This window comes from Zingiber officinale, chromosome 4B (genome assembly GCF_018446385.1).
Source record: "Zingiber officinale cultivar Zhangliang chromosome 4B, Zo_v1.1, whole genome shotgun sequence".
Classification (NCBI taxonomy): domain Eukaryota; kingdom Viridiplantae; phylum Streptophyta; class Magnoliopsida; order Zingiberales; family Zingiberaceae; genus Zingiber; species Zingiber officinale.
Genome location: NC_055993.1, coordinates 43,085,209 through 43,107,331, shown reverse-complemented (window position 1 = coordinate 43,107,331; position 22,123 = coordinate 43,085,209). Strand labels below are relative to the sequence as shown.

Sequence of the window (22,123 nt, the reverse complement as noted above, 5' to 3'; positions counted from 1 at the left end):
TCGAGAGGATCAGTTTTTCGAGAAACCTAGCGAATAGAATCGTAAGAAAACCTTGCGATTGAGGTAAGAAACCCCTCACCTGCAGTATAATTGCTCTCGCTTGTTAATTTTAGCGTTAGTTCAGTAGTTTTACAGTTTTCAGTTTTAGGGTGTGCTTTTAGTGCATACCAAGCGTTCGGTAGAATGCCCAGTTCAGAAGGATGCACCAGTAGGCGTCCTAACAGTATGTAAAATGTATTAGAAACATTTTATTCAGTTTATTATCAGTTATTACAGCTATATGGATCAGATATCCATTGGGTGGGCTCCCACAGTAGCCTCTAGGTTCAGATAACCTAGCTCTAGGTTCAGGTAAAATAAAACAGTATTCAGTATTTTACTTTATTCAGTTGGCACTGTACTCGGATCAGATATCCATGGGCTGGACTCCCACAGTCGTCCCTAGGTTCAGATAACCCAGTCAGTCGCTAGGTTCAGATAACCTAGTAGACCCTACTAAATTCGGGACTTGCAAACCCGGGTCTAGTTAGGGATGCGCGCACAGCAAGTACAGTTGCCGGGCCCAAACAACATGTTTAGTATTTTCATCTATTATATGTATAGTTTTCAAATTTGAAACCAGTGATGAGAACACTAGTGTAGCTTTCAGTTCAGTTCAGGTTCAGTTTACATGATTTGAGTTCATGTACAGATTTAGATATATGCATGATTAGTTCAGTTTTATGCTCAGTTTATAAGTATGCCATGTTCAGTTTAAAGCATGTTCAGTTTTTATGTTATGCCATGCTTTGTATGATACCATGCCATGCCATGCTTGCATATTCAGTATATTTTTCAAACAGCATGATTTAAAATCATATTTGCATCGTATGCATGATTTTGTGAGGTAGATGGTTTCTTACTAAGTTTTAAGCTTACAGATACTATTTTCCTTATACTGCAGATACAGGTAAAAGGAAAATGGACTAGCAGTGGAGGCTGGAGGTCAATGCAGATGAGGATGTGTGTGGAAGGAACTGGAATAAAAGACCCTCTGGGGATTTAGCATGTACTTTAGCACTTTACAGTTTATTAGTTCAGTTTTCATGTCTTAGGCACTTTTGAACCTTAGCCAGTCTAAGCAATTAGAACTTTAGAAATTCATATCTTCATGCACTTCAAGTTGTTAAAATGCCATGAACCAGTAAACCTTGCTTTAGCTTAAGTTAGAATTGTTACTACATGTTGCTAGAATGTTTATTATACATTAGATAGTTGTAGTGGGAGGTTTTGGCACGAACCAGTGCTGAAATCAGAGTTTCTGATTCGAAATCAGAAACCCTGATCGGTCACCGACCGATCAGAAATGAGTCAGTGCAAGGATCGGTCCACCGAACCCACCCAATGCAGAGTCAAGGGTTATGGATCGGTCCACCGACCGATCCAGGAGTACAAAGATAGGTGCTCGATCGGTCTACCGACCGATCGTGGTGCCTGAACGAGATCGATCCACCGCACGACGGAGCTCACCGATCGGTCACCGACCGATCATGGTCCGGATCGGCCCGATCCAGCGCATGTCTGAAAAGGAAAGCTTGTGGATCGGTCCGCCGACCGATCCAGCCAGATACAGTATGCGATCGATCAGGATCCTCCAAATCGATCCATGGATCGATTGAGATGCCCGATCAGATAACGGTCATTGGGGATGTAGGATATCTCCTTAGCATGTACGACTCCTAGGTACACCCAGAGCATTAAGTTTTGATCAGTTTAGCAAAAATTTAAATTAGCTCAGTTTTCCGCACAGTCAGTACAGCACTTACGTAACGACCGGCCTCGCAGCCTAGTCAGTAGGAGGCGGGTCGTTACAGAGTGGTATCAGAGCAGTGTTCCATACTTCCTACACACACATCCGCATTGTGCCTACAGCTTCCAAGTAAGATCATCTCTCACTCAATTTTGTTTTCAGCTTTCATATCAGTTATATGTGCTTTCATGTTTGCTCTCATGTTGGTAGTTAATTCATGTTTACAGTAATAGTATTTAACATGTTACCAGTAGTTAACTATAACATGATAGCCTAGTTATATTTATGTGTTCTCTGCTATTTAGAAAATGGTACGAGGACGTCCAGCTAAGAAAGCATCAGCGGCTGAGCCCCAGCACGAGGCAGGCAGTTCAGTGCCTCCCCCAGACCTTACAGCACTAGTGGCTCAGCTACAGCCGCCACTCCAGTACCGAACCTCACGACTCCAGAATCACAGAGGTTGTACCAGCTCAGCCTGCAGTACCAGTCCCAGTAGCAGGGACTAAGAGAGAAGCTTACCTTATCCGGTGGCAGAGAATTAAGCCCGAGAACTTCTGCACCAACAACCACGGAGTTTAAAACACTGGAAAGCACGATGGAGCTTCTGGACGGCCAGAACACGAGAAGGTGAAGTGTGCCTCCTTATGCTTAACAGGAGACGCACGGATGTGGTGGGAGCGGAACATGGGCCAACTTTGAGAAAGAATTCTTCGAGGAATTCTTTCACACGCAAGTCACGAACCGACACTACGACGAGTTTACGACTTCGCTGTGGCAACCTATCGTTCCTGGAGGCCGAAGAAATTCAACAGTCGGCCCGTCGTGTCCGTAACTAGTCACCGAGAAGGAACGAGTACGCTGATGTCAAGATGCCGCACGCAGATCGCAGTGAATGTGGCGTATGCCTTAAAGCCACAAACCACAGAGGAGTTAGTGAGCAGCGACCGAGCACTATCAGCACAATATCATCCAAGGCAGGTTTCCACAGAGCCCAAGGGACAAGCTAGCTCGTACTCACAGAAACAACAAGGACATAGCTCCAACCGGAAGGGAAACGTAAGGCAAGGTGACCCAAAAGGAGGACCACCTGAAAATTCCAGACACCCCAAGTGTGCTACTTGTGGGAAACATCATCCGTGAGTTTGCCGCAAGGGTACACGAGGTTGTTTTGAATGTGAAGGACACATGGCTAAGCAGGTTCGAACAAGAATCTTCCTCCCGCCGATACAAGATGGAGCTCGGCCAAGACAACACGGATGTATGCCTTAGATGGTCCACGATCACCGGCGATTGAAGCCCCACGCCTACCACGAATGCGTGATTTTCTCACCGACGCAGAGGACGTGGAAATGCCTCGACGGTTGTCACAGTCAAATCAAGATTTTACAGATAACGCAACTGTTTTATTCGACATCGGGGCAACCCACTCTTACGTATCCGTGGCATTTCAGAAATTAGCAACATCTCCGAAGTACTCAATAGTCGCTTCGATAACGCTACCCTCGTGAGATATTATGGCATCTACACGGCTCAGAGGCTACCATTATAGCAGAGAACTTTTGGTTATCCGATAGTGCTAGAAACGACGGACTACGATGTCATCTTTGGAATGGATTTTCGATCGATACTATAGAGTGCCGTAAATGTAAGGTCATATTCCAACTCAAGCAGAGTACAGTTGAGTACATAGGAAACCAAAGAGAAAAGCCGGAAGTTTCTCTCAAGATCGAAAGCACTAATGGATTCTGGACGAGGATTTTTAACAAATGTAGTCAACACCAGACAAGAACCAACAGCCATCGAGGTTCGAGTCGTTTGTGACTACCCAAGATTTCAAGAGCTACTGAGCTTAGCACCGCATGTGAGATTGAATTGAGATGAGCTCATTCCGACAAATCCAATTTCCAAGGCACTGCATCGCACGGCTCCACTGAATCAAGGAACTTGGGAGCAATTACAGGAGCTTCAGACAAGGGTTTCATACGCCTAGTCACTCACCACGGGAGCACTGTGTTGTTCGTGAAGAAGAAGGACGCACGCTACGATCGACTACCGTGCCTCAACCAGTCACAATTAAAACAGTACCCTCTCCCGTGATAGATGACCGTCACCAACCAAAGGGAGCCATGTTATCTAAAATCGACCTCGATCGGGATATCACCGTGTTAGAGTCAAGGAAGGTGATATACCTAAAACAACTTTCGTGACCGATACGGACATTATGAGTTCGTAGTCATGCCTTCGGCGTGACAAATGCTCCAGCTACTTTCACACCTCGTGAACGAGTATTCAGAGAATACTTAGACAAGTTTGTCATCGTGTTTATCGATGACATTCTTATCTATTCAGCACTCGGAGGACCACGCAGAGCATCCAAGAATAGTATTGCGGATCAGAGAACAACAGTACGCCAAATTCACGAAATGTGAATTCCGGCTCGATCATGTAGCCTTTATCTCCAAAGACGGTGTTATGGTAGATCCCAAAGAAAATAGATGCAGAAGTAACGAAGAGACCCAGAACGCCATGAAATCGAAGTTTTCGGGATTAGCAGCTACTACAGAAATTCGTGAGGACTTCTCCGGGATAGCCTCCCCACACAGCTCTCACCGGGAAGAACAAGAAATTTTAGTGGACGAGGATCATGAGAACAACTTCATGAACTAAAACGAGATCGACCAAAGGTTCTATTTTAGCTATACCGAAAACACAAACAACTTGACGTCTACGGTGACGCCTCTAAATGGGATTGGGAGCAGACTGATGCAGCAGGCAAGGTGATCGCTTACGCCTCCAGACAACTCAAGGATTATGAGAGGAACTATCCTACTCACGACCTCGAGCTTAGCAGCGGTGTTGCTCTCAAGATTGGAGACATTATTCAGACGAGCTCACAGAGTGTATATGATCATCAAAGTCTGAAGTATTTCTTTACTCAGAAAGATCCGAATACGCGACAGCATAGTTAGAGCTGGTCAAGGATTATGATATAGATATCCTTTACCATCCAGGAAAGCTAATAAGGTAGCAGACGACTCAGCAGAAGTCCAACGCTACCTTATTATCTTTAGCAGCTATGTCACCACCCCTAAGGCGGAGATTACAGCCTTTAGTCTCGAGCTTATAGTCGGACAGCTTTCCACTATGACCTTAGCATCTACCTTGCTTGATGATATCCAGACACCAGAGCGGGACCAAATTCGAAAATCAAGCAAGGCTAGCGGAAGTGGAGAATTGAGTGTCCGATACGGGTGTTGTATTTTGGTGATGGACTCTGTATTCAGGAGCTACAAAGGCGATTCTAGACGAGGCTCACAGGACTCCTACGCGATGCATCCCGGTTCCACCAAATGTATCAAGACCAAGAAACGCTGGTGGCCGGGATGAGCGAGATATCGCCGATACGCCAAGATCCGCTCTAACTCCGTCGAGGGTTAGGCGTAACATCGGCGACAGGAGGAGTTCTGCAAATCTGATTCCAGAATGGAAGTGGGAGGATATCTCTATGGACTTCATAGTGGGATTACCCGGAACCACGAATGGTTTCGACGCCATCCGGTAATAGTGACAGTCGACTAAATCACCCACTTAGCTATCCGGATATCCTATTCCACGGAGCAATAGCTCACAGATCTCAAGGAGATTGTCAGTGCATGGAGTCCCACGAACTATTATATCGGAGACAAAGAGATTTACATCACACTTCGGAAGTGTACAACACCATGGGCACCCGCTAAAATTCAAGACTTTCCATCCTCCATGACGGTCGACGGAGCGAGTAAACTGTACTCAAGATACGCTCCAGCTCAGGCCCTAGATTTCAGGAAGTTGGTGCAAATATCCGAGTCTAGCAGAATTTGCATACAACAACTGCTATCACGGCATGACACCTTATGAGGCACTCCATGGGCGGAGGTGCGGATCACCAATCTGTTGGTACGAGAGTGGTGAAAAAGGAACTTGAGCTTCAGACAGATCTAGTAGCAGATACCACAACAGCCATACAGCAGATTCGCCAGAGAGACAGACAGAGCCGTCAGAAGAGCTATCCCGATACACGACGCAGACCCTAGAGTTTCGGTTGGGGATCAGCTTTTCCTCGAGTAGCTCCCAAGGGAGTCATGCGTTTTGGGAAGAAGGGAAGCTAGTCCCAGATATGTAGGACCATACCTTATCACGAAGAGAGTGGGCAAGGTAGCATATGAGCTAGAGTTACCTCGGGAGATGTCCACCGTCCACAACGTATTTCATGTCTCCACGTGAAGAAGCATATTCCAGACGCCACCCAGGTGATCGAGCCCCAGTTGGTACAGATCCGTGACGACGGCCTATTCAGATAATAGACCGAGCAAGAAAGAAATTACGGAACAAGGAAGTACCACTAGTCAAAGTCACTGGCAAAATCACACAGCAGAGGCGACTTGGGAGACAGAGGCCAGCATGAGACAGAAGTTTTTTAAGTTGACGGAACTTTATAAGGGGAGGGTCTGTAAAGCCCGAAAAATTCCAATTTATTTTAGAATTATTCTATGATTTTTCTGGAATTATTAGATATTTTTCCGGAATTTTCCAAGTAGCGGAAGTAGCAAAAACAAATAGGTCGCAAAATAGCTTAGGCGGGAATCGAACCCGAGACCTATGGTGTAAGAGATAATGTTAGTAACCAGTTGAACCCAGCAGGGCCGTGCTGAGAGAAAGGAGAAACGTTGATATTTATATTAGAGTTGGACCGGAATTACCACTTGATATAAATAGGAGGTTTAAGTGGGTTTGGTTTATTTTGATTTAGTTGGTTCGGCACATCTCCTCCCCCTCCAAACCTCACGCCGACGCCACCCTCTTCTCTTCCTCCTTCTCTCGGCGCCACACCAAGGGAACTTTAGGGTTCTCTTCCAAGGACTCTCGGATCATCTTCCGGCGACGACTCCAACACGAAAAAGATTCTTCTCCGCGAGAGGAACGCGAGGACGTAAGCGGTTCGTCGAGAGGATCAGTTTTTCGAGAAACCTAACGAATAGAATCGTAAGAAAACCTTGCGATTGAGGTAAGAAACCCCTCACCTGCAGTATAATTGCTCTCGCTTGTTAATTTTAGCGTTAGTTCAGTAGTTTTACAGTTTTCAGTTTTAGGGTGTGCTTTTAGTGCATACCAAGCGTTCGGTAGAATGCCCAGTTCAGAAGGATGCACCAGTAGGCGTCCTAACAGTATGTAAAATGTATTAGAAACATTTTATTCAGTTTATTATCAGTTATTACAGCTATATGGATCAGATATCCATTGGGTGGGCTCCCACAGTAGCCTCTAGGTTCAGATAACCTAGCTCTAGGTTCAGATAACCTAGCTCTAGGTTCAGATAACCTAGAACAGCAAAGTAAAATAAAACAGTATTCAGTATTTTACTTTTATTCAGTTGGCACTGTACTGGATCAGATATCCATTGGGTTGGACTCCCACAGTCATCCCTAGGTTCAGATAACCTAGTAAGGTTCAGATAACCCAGTCAGTCGCTAGGTTCAGATAACCTAGTAGACCCTACTAAATTCGGGACTTGCAAACCCGGGTCTAGTTACAGTTGCCGGGCCCAAACAGCATGTTTAGTATTTTCATCTATTATATGTATAGTTTTCAAATTTGAAACCAGTGATGAGAACACTAGTTTAGCTTTCAGTTCAGTTCAGGTTCAGTTTACATGATTTGAGTTCATGTACAGATTTAGATATATGCATGATTAGTTCAGTTTTATGCTCATTTTATAAGTATGTCATGTTCAGTTTAAAGCATGTTCAGTTTTTATGTTATGCCATGCTTTGTATGATACCATGCCATGCCATGCTTGCATATTCAGTATATTTTTCAAACAGCATGATTTAAAATCATATTTGCATCGTATGCATGGTTTTGTGAGGTAGATGGTTTCTTACTAAGTTTTAAGCTTACAGATACTATTTTCCTTATACTGCAGATACAGGTAAAAGGAAAATGGACTAGCAGTGGAGGCTGGAGGTCAATGCAGATGAGGATGTGTGTGGAAGGAACTGGAATAAAAGACCCTCTGGGGATTTAGCATTTACTTTAGCACTTTACAATTTATTAGTTCAGTTTTCATGTCTTAGGCACTTTTGAACCTTAGCAATTAGAACTTTAGAAATTTATATCTTCATGCACTTCAAGTTGTTAAAATGCCATGAACCAGTAAACCTTGCTTTAGCTTAAGTTAGAATTGTTACTACATGTTGCTAGAATGTTTATTATACATTAGATAGTTGTAGTGGGAGGTTTTGGCACGAACCAGTGCTGAAATCAGAGTTTCTGATTCGAAATCAGAAACCCTGATCGGTCAGCCGACCGATCAGGAATGAGTTGGTGTCACGGGATCGGTCAGCCGACCGACCCAGGCACGAACAGAGAGTTGGCAAGGGTTATGGATCGGTCAGCCGACCGATCCAGAGGCGAACAGAAACATAGGAAGTGCACTGATCGGTCTACCGACCGATCAGGGTGCTCCTGGAACGGTCGGTAGACCGATCCAGCTGCGCCCAGCAAGCAGACGCACGGAGGCTCACTGATCGGTCAGTCCGACCGATCAGTGAGGTCCTGGATCGGTCGGCAGACCGATCCAGGTGCGTAAAGAAAGCTCTGGTCTTCCGACCGATCCAGAGCCTTCTACCGTGCCAGTGTCAAGCTGGATCGATCACGGGATCGATCCGACAGCCCAATCGATCCATGGATCGATTGAGATGCCTGATTGTAGATAACAGGTCATTGGGGATGTATAGGATATCTCCCTTAGCATGTGTACGACTCCTAGGTACACCCAGAGCATTAAGTTTTGATCAGTTTAGCAAAAATTTAAATTAGCTCAGTTTTCCGCACAGTCAGTACAGCACTTACGTAACGACCGGCCTCGCAGCCTAGTCAGTAAGAGGCGGGTCGTTACAATGAGGGATAAAATTGTTGTATTCTGTAAGTTGACCTCTGTTAAGATTACATGAAATAGCAAGACCTAATCTTATGTTATTCCTTTTTAAATTATTTAGGCCATATTGAAGTTGTAACTCAATTAGGCCTTATTTAGTGCCTACTATGTAGCAAAGTCTTCTACCCTCGTTGGCATTATCTCTCTCGTCTTCTTCCAGAAGCAAAGGGCCCCCATTCCCTTCTTTTCCTCAATGTCTCTCCCCACCCCACCTTGCAAGAGGGCCCCACTTCCTCCCTAGAAGTTTCCACACTCCATGATCTTCTCACCAATCTCTTTCAAGGATCTTCTAAAGCAGTTCTCCTCCCTCTCCTAAAGAAGTGTATAAAGGCCTTAGAAACTTAGACATGACACCTAAGGAATCCTAGGGAAATTACATGACGTAATCTGGAAGAGTTTCTTAAAGACTTTTCTATTTTATCTCTCAGCAGTATGAATAAACATACACATTTATTCTAATGGATGGATTCTTCAAACATAGAAAACTGAAAGGACTCATAAATATACTTTTATTATACTCTTGACTAAATTAGACTCTTTTAATTCAAGCTTCAATTTTCCAAACTTTGACTATCAAATGTTGAAACTGTTGGACTTTATGACTTACTCTTTATGTTCTCATACTTTGACTTACAAACATTGGAATTGGTAGACTTTACATCATTTCCTAAATATATTCATCATTTCCAAAATATGCCAAATTTAAAATTGGGCTTTAGAATCTTTATTTCTATGCTTATAACTTCTAGAGAAGTTTGCCACTTGTCTCCATCAACCTTCCTTGACTGAGAAAAGCTCATCCCTTACGAGCTATTTGTTTTTAATAAAAATCTCAGTTTAGCTACTAGAATTCATCATTAATCTAAAAGGATCATGCCTGCCATTTGATAATATAAACTTTTTTGACAAAATTTTATAGTTTTTTACATCTTTAATTTTTTTTTCCAATCTTTGAAGTGATGCTTGACGAGCATTAGGTTCATTATTTACCTAAATATGATTATGTTTAGAGTAGCCTTGATGCAATGGTAAAATTGTTGCGGTGTGACCTTGTGGTCATAGTTCAGTCGCAGAAACAACCTGCAGTGTAGGGTAAGATTTATGTATAATAAACCATATGTGGTCCGACCCTTCCTTGGGACTTTGCATTTGTGGGATTTTCGTATACTGGGGTTAGTCCTTTTTTATTAAGTTTTCGCATGACATCATTATGCACATCTTATCTGTGTGTTTGCTAAAAGCATTACTTCAGCATTTGGTCTTGCCTCTAATGGTAAAGAAACCAAATCAAGTGAATTTCTAAGAATTATTTTTGTAACAATTTCAAATGATTGCATTTAGTGTGGACTTATTCACATAACTCTTACATGAAAATCCAACAATTATACAAATTTTATCCCATGTTGTAACATGATCTCCAATCAGGTAATGAAGTAAATCACCCAAACTTTTGTTGCTTACATGTGTCTGACCATCTCTATGAGGGTTGAAAGAAGAAGAAAACTTTAGCTTCATATTTATTTTTCTCGTGACGGGTCACTAAAAGTAACTTGTGAACATTTTGATCAGAAACAATTGTTCATGGAAAACCATGAGAATAACAACTTAGCAATGTGCACAACATTGAAATTTTTGAATATGGGAGAAAATGTGTCATTTTTGGAAAACAATCTACCACAAAAATATAGAGTTATTGTCCTCTAATGGTTCTAGGTAAATCAAGTACAAAAAAGTATGCTTAGGTTCTGCCATGGTTTGTGTGGAACAGGAAGTAGTAATACAAGCGTTCATTTTTCTTTCTTCCTTTGCAATACAACCTGTTTGTTGAATTACCTAAGAAGGGGAGCCTTTGTGCAACAGTAAAGTTGTTACTTTGGGACCAAAAGATCACGGGTTTGAAAATGGAAACAACCTCTTGCCAAAAGCAGGGTAAGACGGTGTATAATTGATCCTTCCCCAAGACTCCACATAGCGTGCACCAGGCTGCCCTTTGGATAAGTGGCATGTGAGACATGGAGACAATTTTGGCCACATCTTTTTTAAAGGCTAGGCCAATAGAAACATCTTCAACTGTTGCAGTCTATCCCTTCCAAATGATACCATGCTATCTCGCAAACAAGGTAGCCAATATAATGCTGAAATTTTTGCACGAAGGGTAGCCTTTCTTGAATAGCTTAAACTCCATTTGTACAACCACAAAAGAATATACCATTCTTCTCAGTGCATCAAGTGCCTTTTTTTCAACATTGATTTGTGTTTCATTACGAAGGAATATTCTTGCAAGAAGGCAACCCATTTCTGATGTCTATTATTTCCTTTGAGTTAATGTATCGAAGAGTTTGATGATCAGAGTATAGAACAAAGTCTTGTGGAAGAAGGTAATGTCGCCTATAGTGCAAAGCTTGAATTAATGCATAAAATTTTCTGTTATAAGTGGAACATTGTTGTTTTGTCTCATTCAACATTTTACTAAAAAATGCGATAGGATTCCCTTCTTCGAACATTAGATACATCACATTCCACTTTAAAAACCTTGGAAAAATTTGGTAGTCAAAGAATTGATGCGTCACCAATCTTTTCTTTCTTCAAAAGCTTGTGACACTGTGCTGGTACAAACAAACTGATATTTCTTCTTACAATCAAAACTTTTTATAAATGTTCGAAAAATTGTTACTAGGCCATGAAAGCTACTGACTTCTTGTAGTGTCCTAGATAATGACCACTCTTGGATGGCTCTTAGCTTGCTTGGATGCTTCTAATCCTTTAGATTACACCATAAAACTCAAGATTATCACAGATGAAGTTGTATTTCTTCAAATTTATGTAAAGCTTCTTCCTTGTGAAGAACTTTTATAAATGGGTAAGATTATCTACTCTATTCTTGCTATAAATTTAGATAATTTTGAAATAAATAATAAGAATTTTTTTGATTAATTGTCGCAATACATAATTCATATGCGCATGAATGTATTAGGAGCGTTTGAAAGGCTAATAAGCATGTCAAGTCATTCATAAAGGGTCATCTTTAATCTTAAAAGTTGTCTTCCATTCATTTTCTAGGCCTTCTGTGTATTTGATGATACCACTTTTCAAATCATTTTTTGAAAAGATACAAAAACCAACCAGCATATCCAACCAACATGGGGGAATGGGGAATCAATATTTGATAGTGATCTTATTGATTGCATGATTGTCTATGCACATGCACCAACTACCATCTTTTTTGTGTCAACAATGCAGGGACAATGCACGGGCTTAGATTTTCACAAATAAATCCTTGGACAACCGTTCATCTACTTGTGTTTTCAATTTTGTATGACCACTTGAATTCATTTGATAGGTTGGTAGATTAGGTTAAAGAAAATTTACATCCATCACTTAATTGTTAAATTAACTATCCTTTCTAATTGATCCATAACTTTTGAAAACATTTTTTATATGAATCTAAGTAATTTAGATAACAGAAACATATAATACATAACAACTAAATGTTAATCAGCTGATACAATCCATAACCATTCATCTACTTGTGTTTTCAATTTTGTATGACCACTTGAATTCATTTGATAGGTTGGTAGATTAGGTTAAAATTTTTTTACATCTATCACTTAATTGTTAAATTAACTATCCTTTCTAATTGATCCATAACTTTTGAAAACATTTTTTATATGAATCTAAGTAATTTAGATAACAGAAACATATTATACATAACAACAAAATGTTAATCAGCTGCTACAATCCATATAACAAAAAATTTATCTTGGCTAGAAATTCTTGCTTTTCTTTTGTCTATTTAGCAAAATATGTTTAATCAATATAAACTTTAAGATGCTAGGGATTCATTTAGCTTGTATAATCTGTATATGGCCTTAAACGGATGTTATCTATCTGGTCCCTAGTTGCATAAAGCATATGTGGCTACATAGGCAACTTAGGCAAGGGCTTCTAAACAGTGCTTTTATGATTTTTATAAAACATATTTTATAATTTTATATAGGAAATAATTTGATTTGATTTTTTTTTTTAAAATTTTCCCAACTAGTTTTGACTTAGTCCATTCTTTCGATTTGATACAACTAATACTTGAATATTTTGCCATTTGATTTTCATGCTAACACCAACTATAGATCCAGAATAGTTTACTTCTCCTTGGGTTATGCTTATCTAAACACTAGGACCAACATCTCTTGTTGTTTTCTCATCCATCATGAAATTCTCATTCACTAACTGTCCAATGGTGGTATCAGAACCAATATCAAACTCAAGAGATCTGTCTCTCTTATGGGCATAGACATTTGAAGTTCTTATTGGATCTTAATGGGAGTACAGCCATCTCATTTCTCCACCATGCCACTTAACATGATTTATTGACTTTATATAACTTCTCAATCAAATGGAATCAATCAGCTTCATTAGTAATGCTCCTCTGTAACTTTGAGGAAATATGGGATGTTCTTTGGCATATTCACTCTCATATAAAGAATGCCTCTCGTATATATTAAGTATACACAACATGATTGTTCATTACCTGTATACGTTGTTGCTCTTCAGAGAATGTGGGATAAACTTGCCATATATCATCCCATCTCCACATATCCCAAAGTTTCCAAGTGTTACGAAGAATTTCAATTTTCAAGTTGCTAAGTTATTGTCTGCTTTGATGATCTCCACAGTGGCATCCATGTAATTTGCAACTGCTACAATACCATCTTTATCAACTGCCTTAATCTAAGTGTTGTGATCTTCTTAACCTCGGCTAAAGCTTTAGCCTATGTTTGTAGACAAGATCTAGGAGGTGGAAGATGTGGTTATGTGGTTATGAATGCATACAGAATTCGTACCAACCATGAATTCATTTTAGTTGCGCTAATTTTTCATCAGATTGTTGCAGGATTGGTTTGGAAGATCATCTGCTGCACAAGACGCCACACATTTAGTTTCATTGTAACTCCAACATCGATCATAATTATTATTAGTTCAATTGAATATGAACTATTTCAGGCATTGTTCTAGAATGCAAATGATTGATCTAAATTTGCTATCACTACCACTTATTGATTCATATCTTGTATGTTAAAATCCATAATTCCATGTTTTCTGGTTCATATGCATCTTCACATCTGATAGACAATCAAAATTTAATTTCTACTCTTCACTTTTTAACCATACTATTTATCTCTAATGCTAACACTTCTCATTTAAAGGACCATATTCTTTTGATTCATGCTTATTGTTCTTAGTCAAAAATCTTTATGCTCCACAATTTCTCATGAAGGTATTCTCTATTTTCACTCTACAGGAACCTTAAGTAATTATGTAACCTGCTATCCTTGTCATTATGTCTTTAATGATCTATGCACAGAGGTAGGGTTGGTGACAATCATAAATATGATGGAATTTATTACATAGACGATCAAATCTTCTCTAATGCTCTTACTACCACTAGCATAACCCCTTACCAATGGCATCATTGTCTTGTTAATGTCTCCGGTTAAAATAAGAAAGATTATCAGTGTTTCAGTCTCACTAACCCAGTTTCAATGTGAAGCATTTGACTTGGCAGGCACTACCATTCATTTTTGAAGTAAGCAAACCCACCATGCATCTTTGAACTTGGAAAAGACCACATGCATCATTTTCCTTTAGTACTCATGAGCATACTTTATCCCTTTGGTGTTCACTCATATTTAAGGTCCTAGACCTATCTCTACTGACAATTGATTCATTATTCTGTTGACTGTCTTCACATGACATGACTTTTTTTCTTTGAGAAGTCAGCATGACGTACTTAATATATAAACGATAGTTTTATGGTGGAAAAAGGCGAATACGCTCGTCCCCGACAACCCATCATAGGGCCAACACAGAGGAGGTAAATCACGAGTGGCTACTAGCATTTGGAATAGTTGCTGATGCATAAGGGAGACATTTACCTCGGCTATACCGAGATTCGAACCCCAGACCTCATGGTGGCAGCACCTTATGCGCTAGCCACTAGATCGTCCCGAGGGGACATAAACGATAGTTTTCTAATTCTATCAAAAGATAGTGATAATGCTTGTGTATATGCAAATAAGCTTTGTTCTTTTTTTTTTCTTTTTATATTTTGCAAGGTATCTTCCACTAAATCATATGTTCGAATACATATTGAAATCATGGTATCACAAAAATGCAAGAATCAGCATCTTCTCCGGATCACATGTTCTATGATGTTTTTGTATACATGTACCTTAACTATATTGGGGAGATGTTCTCACCTTATATTATGCCAGTATTTTCTTCTCTTTATTCTTAATGGGTAAAATTTCATCATTTCTTCTTCCAATATAAAATGTTTTTTCTTGCTGCTTTAGGGTTTTTTGGTTGTTTATGCTCTGTTCATGTCCTTGCCTTGGACCAGGACATGATAATTTTATCTGTAGATCTACTCTTTGCATTTTTCTTGGCTTTGCTCCTAAGTTACTACAAGTCTTATGATCTAGTATTTTTCCGTTTGTACCTATATACAATGCCACATCCTTAGAGGCTCATTGTTATTGTAGTGAAGACCAATCAGATTCTTAGTGGTCACTTGTAACTCTTTCATTAGTCTCTCTGACACTAGTACCTCCTTCATTCATTCTTGATTGCTGCTCTGCAGCAAGGTAAGTGTACTTTCATTATGTACCCTATTCCCAGTTTTAGTTTTATCTAAAAATTTATGCTTAGATTTTTGCATTCCCATGTCTTTGCCATCTATGAGGATTTCCAGATTGCACCATGAGGCCAAACCATGGCAAGAAATATGAGAATTTGTTTTTCCATCACATGGTGTAGATCCTGTTTCCTGTTTTACAATCAATTATCTGTCTTGTTATATTGGTTGATATAAGGTTAGATTGATTACAAAAAGATACAGTTAAGATCAATTTACTTCAAACCTTATATGGCTAAACCTAAAAAGGGAAATCTTTAATCTAAACAAAATCATAGGATGTGGTTTGAAAGGTTTGTCATTAGGTCACCAAAGTTGTCCGGGGTGTACTAAGATTAGATCATTCAATCTTTGTCCAATATAGTGCTGCCAATATTATAATTTTAGCAATCTATGCCGATGGCATCAAAACGATATAACACCTCATTAAAAAAATAAACCAAAAATCAAATTTATCATTTCAAGATTTCTGAAGGATATGTTATTTTCCTCAGCGTGGAAGATGCTTATTTATAGCTTTGAACAGTCAGTGTTGGAAGTTGGTTCATGTAAAAATTCTTATTGTTATTGATTAGCAATGTTATAAACCTTGTAGTATATTAAAGGATATCCAGGGAAAGGACTACCCGCAAGAAATATGAAATTCAAATGTTGACTCATTTTTCTGGCTATGCTGGGTCCTCTGTTGGCATAATTTCTACTTCAAATTCTTTATGCATTTCAGTGTCAATATACACTGACGACTTAGTTAAAGCACAATCTATATGCATTTTAAATTCTACATGAAAAAGGATGAACTTACATGTGATAGCACCTTCTAGTTAAAGCACAATATACAACATAAGTTTACATGACGACTTAGAGCATTTCCAATGCAAGCTTTATTAGAGGTTTGTAAAATTGAAAAACTTCACCAAAAAGAGCTTTTATGGTTGTGTATACAAGGTTTGGGGTTTTTAATTTAAGAACAGGTTTGAGTTTTCAAACCTGCTTTTTTCTCTTAAACATAGAGCTAATAATTAATGTCAATGATTGTCATAATGTTTTATAATGTTTCATTTTATAAATAATTAATAATAAGTCCACTTATGGAGAGAATTAATGTGCATGAGCATTGCAATTACATGTGGAGAGAATTACAAAAAAGCTCACTTAGAGCTTTAACCATTAGGAATATTTCAATGAGTTTTTATAATGTTGATGTGGCATATTGAAATCTTCAAAAAAGCTCATTCAAAGCTTTAACTATTGGAGATGCCCTTAGTTTTACAAGCACCAAACCAATGAATATGCATTACAACAATAAGCAACTATTTACATTGCAAGGCAGTTGGTGTTTCATGGATGCATTAAACACATTTAAGTATACTGTCACTGCCTTTGAGATGCCATGTGTCCAATAAATCAATGGACCATATACTCCTTTAGAAGATAAACTTGTCTAGATTTTTACCAAACTATTTTGGTGGCTCAGTCTATATCTATGCAACAACTTGGGCTTGGTCGATATCTATCCTCTATTTCTATTTTGAGGGGTAGTGTTTGACATCAAGAGTAAGAATAAGTTCAAGTCATCTCTATGCAACAACTCGGGCATAGTCGATATTTGTCCTCTAGTTTGAAGGGAGTGTTTGACAAGGCCGTGCCTATTAGGAGGCAAAAGAGTCATCCGACTCAAGCCCATTTTCTTAGGGGGGCCATAATTTTGAAAAACAAAACCATTATATAGTAGTGTAAATTGTCCTAATATAATTCCTCGCACTCTAATCCTTCTCGTCAACCGATGGAAGAATCCTTTTTCTCTTCTTTCTCTTTTTGATTCTCAAAAAGAAATGAAAGATCTTTTGGTAGAATCATTTTTTAGTAGCTGAAAGGTTTGATTTCTTCTTCCTCTTGTTTTTTTTATTATTAGTTTAGAGCATTTTTCATTCAAAAGTAAGAGCAGATTCCTCGATTTGCTTAATAGATGAAATGAGATTTGTGTATTTTCTTTGAGATCTTGAATCGAAGAGAAAAAATGTTGGTGACTTTGTTAATTTTGTAGACAAAGATAGAGTGAGTTTTTAGTTTGGGAAATTGTTATTTTTACTACTTTATTTTATGATAATGCTAGCAATTACATTAATCTATTGTAAGAAATCTTCATTAAGATGAGATATGGATTAAATGCTTACTAAATATTTGAATAAATGTCTCATAAAATTGCAATATGTGATATTCTTTTGAATTGTTTGTTGAATTCCTAGGTTAGCTATGCCTTCTAAGTACATGCCCGGGTCTCAAAAAAGACAAAGAAAGCTAAAGATTGAAGAAATAATTCAAAGTCAAAGTGGAAATATTAATAAGTTATTTGTTTCAAATAAAAAAAATAGTTAGTTGTAGAGGTTGGAAACGTGATTGATAATTCAAGTAGTGGTTAACAAGAAAATGAATTGAATGAGAATGAGATTGATATTGAAGAATTCTTGAACATGTCAATATGGATGAATTGAATGATAATGAAAAAGATGATGAGTATGTTCAATATGAGAACTTGAATTAGGACTTGCTCTAATGATACGGAGATGTGGAACAACATTGATTAGAAAATTACTTTCTCTAAGTATGCTCAACTACTTTCTCTTTATAATCCAATCAAGCTCATTCTTCTCGAAAACTCAATTTGAACAGTTTCAAAAATATGTAGAAACATTTGGTTTTTTGTTTAGGAGAGGTTACAACGTGCATATGATGAAGCCTTGTTGAGGTCTTACAAGAATCTTAAAAGTTCTCTGTCTCATAGGAGTTGTTTTGATATTATGGGGATGACTTATTTTCTAGTTTATATTCTCAAGTGTTCAGTACCAAGAGAACCAAAATCGGCAATGATGTAATGAATACTTGAAGAAAATGAATGGGTATTTCTCAAATGCTCGCATTGCTTATAAAATTTTATTAACTATCGTGGTTATAATAGCAAATGCAGAACGAAGTTTCTCAAAATGAAATCTCATTAAAACTTTTCTCCGATCAATCATCTCATAAGAAAGATTGAATGGATTGACTATGATATCAATTGAAAAGGAAATTATTGAATAACTTGATCATACAGATTTGATTAGTACTTTTTACTCTTAAATTGTAGGGTAGATTATTTTTTAGTGATCATTTTGGACATGCTTATCTTATTATTAGATTATAATAGAAATATTTTGATAATTACATATTTTTTAAATTTTTTATATTGTCTTTAATGTATTGATTTAATTTGAAAAAGTTGTTATGACACTAAAAGAATATGAACACATTATAATTTAGAGGCCTTTTTTTTTTCAAAAAAAAAAATTAGACTCAGACCAAAAAATTGTTAGGATCGGCCTGGCTTGATAAAATAAGAATTGACCTACTTCCATGTGTTTTTTGATTAAATTAGTTCATCCCGATATGTATATTTTCTTCTGCTATCGGAAGTATATCAAGGCTTTCTATTCTACCTGTTTTCTACTATCTTAAACAAAGTGCTTCCATCCTACATATCCTAATCAAATTATAAGAAATGAGGCTAAAAATAAAACGTTCTTGCCAGATGTAAAATAACAATCCACCATCCATTTTATGAAATAGCATGTGTAATATCTCTGCTATTGATCATCCTCTTATGCAATGTCCATTGTCAGGGACCCGATCAAGAGCATCTGCAATGTAGTTGACTGGACGTGAAGCTATAGATTTCGAGTGAATTTTGGGTGCATTCCAAATAAAAGTTTTTGTTAGCACTAACAGATAGTCAATAGAAACTGCTGTGGTGTAAATTAGATAGAAATCTCAGCGTTTTTTGGTATGAGCATTATCTGGCACTTTCTTATCTTGGTTCCAACGTTTGATACTTGCGTTTTGTAGATATCAAAGCTGCCTATGTAAGCCACTTCAATTATAAGTAGGTGTTTGTGTATCAACGTTTGCATCTGGAGGATCGTCGATTGGTAATTGCAGTCCCTTATGTTGCGTGCTAAGTGATAGACAGGATTCAAATTCTGTGCAAGTTTACTGATTTTTTAGATATATATTATTTGCACTCTCTTATTCCGTGCATTTAAAAAAATAAAATAAAATCACATATGTTTGCTAGAAAATGTTTTAATCAATGTCTATGATAAAATGATTGGTAAGGTTTCCTCCATGTACCTCTAAGGATTTTAAACTTGGTAAATTATCTATTCTAGCAAAAAGGTGATTATATTTATCAAGGTTTTAAAATTTGCTAGGTGTTAGTTGGCCAGTAGATTAGCGCCTAGTGCCTAGGTCGTCTAGGCGGGGATTAGGCATCGTTAGGTGGATTTCTCGGCATCTCTTGTTTTACATGGATTATGCACAATGTCATATACAAATCTAAATGTTGTTTTAAATAATTTTATAGCAATGAAGATCTAATTATGTATGATGAAATAAATGAATACTTTTCAATATCAAAAAATGAAGAACTAGAAAAAAAAATTTACAATTTTGTGCAAAGGAAATATAATAGACTTTGAAAATACGAGCAAAAGATATAGTTGAACAGTAGAACATGCAGTAAGTCATCATAATCATGTAGTAAACAGTAGAATATATATCCAACTCGAATTTTAAAACCTTGCTACAAGTTAAAATAACTTTAGTGGTGGAAAACATTAAAAAATAGTTAGAAAATAGTAGCAAGAGTTCAATTCAAGATTACATCATTATGAGTCACTAAACAAAATATAATTGTTGAATAACATAAATTACGTCTTAATAAAATGAGTTCAAAATTACACAACTAATAATATCTCATAGACTCATATTTATTCTACTTTTTTTTTTTTTCATAATTTTCAATAACTTGTTCTTCATCGAACATAAACACAATATCATTATTTGGATCCTCTTCTTTAGATGCAAAATCATGTTCATGAAGTTCTCTCACTCTAAAGCTTCTTAGGGGTTGTAGATTTTCATCTGCTCCACTCGTTTCATCAACCATTTGCCAAGTGAGCTCGAAACCTAGTTCAACTTCATCATCTTCCCTACTATCCACAATCAAAGTTTGTACATTTGAAACATCTTTTGTAAGGATATCGACATTTCTTTCTTTTCTCTTTTTTGTTTGTTCAACAATCTAGTATTAAATTGGACAAATATTAGATTGTTTAACCTATTCACATCCAACTTATTTCTTTTCTATAAATGAATCGAAAAAAAGAGAAAGTAAATATTATAGTTAGTACATAAATATAAATGTTAAAAATTATAGCTACTTTAATTAAAGACTGAAAGTTTAAAACTTACTCCGTCAAATGTAATCCAATTTCTTTCACATCCAGATGAAATTGTAGTTAATGAAAGTATCCTCAATTCACCTTTAGCAAGTTGAGTGTGTGAGCATCGAATGTACTCAACCATGCACATGGATCAAATATATCATCATTTCTTTCACATGCTTTTACTATCAATATTTTTCCAAATAACCAAGTCTTATCTCTATATTTTACAAATTCCTTGTTAATAATTATATCTTGTAGATCTAACTCATTGGCATGCAAAATTTCCATGCATTCAAAAATCCCCGTCGCGACCTTCTCATAAAGAGCAATAAAACTATCTTTATAGTAAAAATAAGGATTCAACAAAAAGACAGTGGTATGCAATGATGTATTAATTCTATCCTTTATTTTTGACTCAATAATGACTATAATAGGCTGATAATTTGATTCTACGTTGTTCAGATCCACCTTGATATCTTCTTTAGCTTGAAGAAGCTCCCCATATAGAAACCCCATCAATGGTCTTCTATCTCCATCTACCAATCGAAGAACTCTTACTCAAGGAGTAAATATTTTCAAACAAAGTATCACACAATTCCAAAAACTCATGCTCATCATTGTAGAGTAAGCTAATTTTTCTTTGTTTGTTTTTGACTATTTACATTTCTCCCACATATCACTTGTAAATATGACCCTTAAACTATAGTTCTTTTTTCAATCAAACTTTACAATGTGAGGAAATTTGATGCAAACCTAGTAACTCCTGGTTGGACTATGTCTCTCTTCTTTGTGAAACTTCTCATCAATGACAAAGTCTTATGGTGAGCATAGATGAAAATGGTAAAAGACTTGGATTGCTCAATAACCTTTTTATATTGTGGAAGTTCGCCAATACTTTCAAGCATGAGATTAACCGTGCGAGTTGCACATGAACTCCAAAAAATCCTAGGTTTCTTTTCTCTCATTAATTTAGTTGCAGCAATGTTGTTGGTGGCATTGTCTGTTACAATCTGAACAATATTATGATCTCTTACTTGTTCAACACACTTGCCAATATACTCAAAAATAAGTTCAGTTGTATGTGCCTCGTCTGAAGACTCCTTAGACTCTAAAAATGTAGTACCCTCCTTGCAATTAACACACAAATTTAAAATGCTTCTTCTTTTTCTATCACTCCATGTATCTGTCATGATCGAGCACTCATTCTTTGCCCATTCTTCTTCGTGTTTTTTTGGCAATTGTTTTGTTTTTTCAACTTTGGCTTTCAACAGTGGCTCTCTAAGTTGATATTGAGTTGGAGGCTTGAATCCTGGTCCAAATTGACCCACTACCTTCATTAGTTGCTTGAAGCTATCATTATCAACAACATTGAATGAGATTCCATTTTCATAAACCTATCTCCC

At 37.5% G+C, this 22,123-nt stretch overlaps 1 protein-coding gene across 9 annotated transcripts in view; it reads left to right on the top strand.

Moving 5' to 3' along the window:
* Positions 1 to 19,394, top strand: part of LOC121975000 (probable inactive histone-lysine N-methyltransferase SUVR2) — a 39,753-nt gene extending 20,359 nt beyond the window's left edge. For 2 of the 9 annotated variants that reach the window (XM_042526339.1, XM_042526340.1), the window contains exon 10: positions 944 to 1,167. The gene's annotated coding sequence lies outside the window, so the exon portion shown is untranslated. Of the gene's footprint in view, positions 1 to 943; positions 1,168 to 7,751; positions 8,003 to 11,469; positions 11,626 to 13,646; positions 13,871 to 19,115 lie in introns of those variants that run through there. The other 7 variants (XR_006110185.1, XR_006110183.1, XR_006110184.1 and 4 more) reach the window with 7 other exon arrangements.
* The last annotated feature ends 2,729 nt before the right edge of the window (positions 19,395 to 22,123 follow it).